Raw genomic sequence first — 5,329 nt, forward strand, 5'->3', positions numbered from 1 at the left:
CCCCCGCCCCCGGGAGCCGATTCTGAGCCCCCCAGCGCAGGCCCCGCCCACTACCCCACAGGCCCCGCCCACTATCCGTTCGGCATCTGCCGAACCCTCCTACTCCGCTTCCATTCCAGTCACCTGCTCCCGCAGCCTGAGCCGTCCTCTCTGCCCAGCAAAGAGTTTGGTCCCTTCCCCTCGGGAGCTGGTTGTCACTGGGCCTGGCTCCCCGCTCCCTGATACTAGATTTACGCCAGTGTAATGCCACTGAAGTCAATAGAAAAGGACCTCGGTGTAGAACCAGTGTAAGGGCTCCATGTCTAGGCTGAGCAGCTGCAGGAGAGCTTGTGCCATGCTGGGAGGAGAGCAGGGTGCACCGAGGCTGGTGGAAGAGGCGGAGGGCACAGTGTGAGACTCCGCAGGCCTCTCGCGCGCTGACAATTTTGATGAGAGAAATTTCAAACAAAAAACTCCTGAGTGAGATTTAAGAAAATACTGCAGCACCCAGCACCCTGGCAATGACACCGCCAGCTGTTCTGGCAAGACTTTGCCCTTCTCTGGCTTCCATCATCTCAGGAGCTTGCTGTGCTCCACAAACCTCAAGGAGTTCAGCGAGAGGCTTTAAAAATTACCTTAACAATGAATCCCAAGTGAATGACACTTGGCAGCTCCATGTGGCCTTCGCTTTGGACACACACACTCTCTCTCTCTAAGAAGAAACCACCTCCAGGCCCCCACCCGGAGAGCTGGTTTGGAGCCAGAGGCATTCCTAATCACTCACAGAGTCCGAGAATAATAAATGCAGAACAAGAGAAACTCCTTCCCATCTGTCTCTGTCTGATTTATTGGGGAACATCGTGACATCCCACTCCCAACCAGAGCGCCCATCTCCCTAAAGGGAGCCCAGCCCTATGGTGTGAACTGGACGTGGGAGCACGGAGTTAGCCAGGATCAGCACGTTGCAGAAGCTGTACCCGTAACCAATTCTTTAGAGAATGTATTTTCATATTTATGATGCAGTCACAATATAATTTGCATGTATATATTAGGAATTCTCATGGTCTTCCTTGGACTGTAACTACACAAAACAAACATAATGGAGAAAAATATCCCTGGCCACTCCTGCAGGGGTCTCCTCCCCGCTGCTCACCCTCCCTTTGTGAACTTAATGAAGCTGATTTGGCTCCTCTGCCCAAATCTGACTCTGATCAGAATGTTCACACAACTCTCGCGGCCACATCAGCTGTGAATCCCATGGTGAGCCCAAGCTCCTGGGCATCACCATATCGACCCCAAAACTGTTGTGTCAGCCCACTAGCAGCCAGAGTCTTGGACAAAGATGTTCATTTGGTGCAAGACCATCATCCAGGGCTTGACTCTCCATTGCCTTTCTCCCTGTGTTGTCATCAATATCTGTGAAAGTGGATTTAAAATGTTACCATTCTGCTCTGGCAACAGGGCATCAGACTCCCCAGTACGTGCATTATCTCTGGAGTTACTCTGGATTTACACCCGTGCAACAGAGATCAGAATCTGACCTATAGTCCACTTTGCTGAAAACCCCTTTTGCATCATCAGAAAATAACGTTATCGCTTGACATCAAAGGTCAGCAGCATTTCACTGGGGCTGTTTCTAGAGATTGAACACTGATGGCTGCCAGTAGATCGGTTCTTCTGAGCAAAATTAAGGAACTTGTTGTATGACAACACCTCAAGTTCCTTCTTAGTTATTGGAACTGACACGGAATGCAATGTTAATTGCAAAGAACAGGAACAGAAACAATCCATTCTGTGTCTCTGAGAGCCCCTGCATCTCTCCCTCAGCATCTCTTTTGCTCTCTCCATTTCTGTCTCTCTAAATATGAGAGAGACAAGCTGCATGAGGTAATGTCTTTTATTGGATGAACTTTTAGTGAAAGACACAAGAGTATAACATCTCTCCCTCTCCCTCTCTCTTTCTCACTCTCTTTGGGGTTCTTAGCAGCAGCAGCTAGCACTGCCTATTATTAGGTTGCCTGACACTTCCCACTACAAAACCCTGTTTTCAGTGGCTTACAACTTTGCCAAACTTTAACTGTTCAGGCTGAAATTTTCCATTCTGGATGTCTGACTTTTTTTATTTCTGCCAAAACAGTTTGGCCACTTCTGAGAACAAGGCTGGCTAAGGGGAAAATGTGCATTAAAAAATTCTGGTGAGTTTTTTTTTTGAACGGCCCTAGCACCTCCATGCATTGGAGCAGGGACTTGAAATTTGGCAGGGGTAGATTTTGTGTCAGGGATGTTCCTTTTACCATCCCCATGAAAATCTACCCAAATTTGGCCAAGCTCTAAGCCTTGGAAAAATTGCAGTTTGCACATGCTTGGTAGAGCCTTCTCCAGTTTTAGCAACTAAAATCTTGGAAGAGTCCGTCCTCACTGAGCGCGCTCCATCCTCTCCCAGCTCCAGGGCTGACCAGACTGGGTATGCACCATCCCCACAGAACATGTTCTCTATAGCCCAGGGCTACAGGGGAGAAGCTGTAATGGCTGCTCTCTCTCTCTATGCTGGGGTGGGCTGGGCACCAGAACTCAGAGCAGGGAACGTCTTGTCTGTGCTCTCGGTAACCACATGGAGGGACCGCAGGCAGTGTAGAGGAGGAAGCTGTCTGATTCGAATGCAGAGGGAACAAAAACCAGACTACCGGGGAGGGAAAGGAGTGGATTGGGATACGGAGTCTGGGGAGACAGGGACTGGAAGCGGGAGAGAAGTTGGGACAGGGACTAGGTGAGCAGGAAGGCCAGGAGGGTGGGGCTGGGAGCCAGGGATGGGTTGGAAGGCTCAGACTAGCTGGGTAAAGAGACTGGGATGGGGACTCAGGTGGGGAAGGTGCAACTGGTTGGGCCAGGACAGTGGGTGCTGGGGACTGGGAGCCGGTGAGGGAAAGGTGGGAGCCTGGGATCCAGTTGGATGGGGGGTGGGGGGGATCATACACTGATCTTGGAGAAGGAGAAGGAGCTGGATGATGGGGGAAACTGGGACTGTCTGGACAAGAAGGACCAGGCACTAATATGGGAGAATGGGGCAGGCCGCGGGGCGGGGGAGGCAGACCTGACAAGGAGTTGTGGGTCAGGGGAGAGAACTGGGACTGAGACTCAGACAAGGAGTCATGGAACGGGGAGACTGCAGCAAGGAGCCAGGGAGGGAGGGTGGAGACTGAGATTGGGTGAGGAGTCTAGGGAGGGAGACTAGGACTGGGAGATAGGTCGGGGAGGGGAGAGATGGATTGAACAAGGAGCCAGGAGGGGTGAACTGGGTTGGGACTTGCTGGGCAAAGAGACTTGGATGAAAAGCCTAAGCCCGGGGCAAGAGACAGGATTGGGAGAGGAACATGTTGGAGGGATGAGGCAGAAGGGATCAAGCCTCGGGGAATGGACAGAAGCGTCTGTGTGCACTAGAGCACAACCCGCCCCAGAACCTGGAATGGAGCCTGAGATTCCAGAGTCCATTCCTTGGCTGTCAGCAAATATCTGTGAACCCCCTGGCAAAGTGTGTGGCTTATTCCCCCCTAGTGCTGGTCCACCTAGAGGATGCAGCCTACTACTGCTAACAGTTACTGCATTACGTCAAGGGGCAGAGGTCTGAGTGGCTGGATCTAAAGGTTCCAACCCTCTCGATGAACCATGCTGCTGTCATTATGATGCTACATAATGGAATTTCTGAAGTGGTCTTTTTGTTTGTTTGTTTGATTTGTTTTTTGGTTGTTTTTTTTTGCTTTGCTGTTAGAAATCTAGGAAATTACTCCTGGTAACTATGTTAAAAGAACAGTATTAAGGTGCTAAAGTCAAGCACTCAAAAGTAAGGAAATGCTGGAATTCAGGTTGCCCTTGCAACTTTACTTCAGCCCCTTTTGTGTATCTGCCTGATGATACAATCTTTAATTACATGATCACATACTATTTTTTGACGGAAGCGCTGTCTCCGTTGGTGCACAACATGAACTGGCTTTAGGGTTTAATCAGGGTGGTGTAGCGAATGAGGCGTGGGTTTGAAGGAAGGGAAAGGATGGTCTCATGGCTAAGGCAGATGAATGCTGCTGTGGAGAACTGAATTTTATCCCTGACTTTGCCCCAGAGTTCCTATGTGATGCTGGGTGACAGAACAATTTCCAGCAGTATCTTTGGGGTCCATTGTTTTAAACAAATGGATGATGTCTGATTGTGTTCTTCTCCAAGGCAACGGGCTGCTACAGCTCCTCAAGAACTAAGCACTATGGGTAGTGACTAAGGCAAATCAACCAGGTTGTAACCCCCCTACACACACACACACAACAGGTACCACCTCTTGGGGACGCTTGCATATACTAGTTCAGACAGGATTCTCCAGGCACCAATAGACAAAGAAATGACTTTTGGATAAATAGCCTGAGTGTAAACTGGCTCATGGCCTGCTTTCTGATCCAGCAAATGGACAGGGCCTTCTGTCCAAGAGGAGTCCCAATCCTTGGGGAAAGGTTGGAAAGATTTTACCTACTAGTGCCCCATAAGACTGATGGGTGACATCTGGTAAGATTTTTAGCATGCATTGTAGATTCTTTTATTGTTTTAATATGTTTTCTCTATAACACTTTTATCTTAAGAATAATGTGCTTGCCTAGAAGGAGCTGTGTGGTGACATAACTGCAAGCAGTTCACTGGGACACTTGAATTTAATATGTAAATCTATTATAATGTTATTCATATTACAGTGCACTGGCTAGTGTATGTGTGTGTCACTTGCCTCTTCTGGAGAGCATCACAACTGCTCAGCTGCATGTCATATCACCTATAGTGCTAATGGAGAGTCTTCTGTGGCTAAGGGAGCAGGAATCTGTGATGTTGGAGCAGAAGCAGCTGAGTTTTCTCCCCATCATTCCTGTAAAGCTCTAAATGGTTGAGGTATGCAGTACAGTGACAGCTCTGACTTCACTCAGAGCCCTCAGAGAGAAAGCAAAGCACAGACACTGACCTGTTTGGGGAGCCTGGCTTGCTGGGGGTAGCACAGTGAAGCAGGGGTGGCCTTAGCTTTTTTGCTGCCCCAAGCATGGCATGCAGGCTGCCTTTGGCAGCTTGCCTGCGGGAGGTCCCCAGTCCCACAGATTCGGCAGCTTGCCTGCAGGAAGTCCGCCGGTCCCGCAGCTTCGGTGTACTCGCCGCCGAATTGCCGCCGAATCCGCAGGACTGGTGGACCTCCCGCAGGCAAGCCGCCAAAGGCTGCCTGACTGCCGCCCTCGCAGGGCCCAGCAGGGTGCCCCCCACGGCTTGCCGCCCCAGGCACGCGCTTGGAGCGCTGGTGCCTGGAGCCGCCGCTGCAGTGAAGGCAGGGAGCTGT

Source organism: Mauremys mutica, chromosome 13, assembly GCF_020497125.1.
Source record: "Mauremys mutica isolate MM-2020 ecotype Southern chromosome 13, ASM2049712v1, whole genome shotgun sequence".
NCBI lineage: Eukaryota > Metazoa > Chordata > Testudines > Geoemydidae > Mauremys > Mauremys mutica.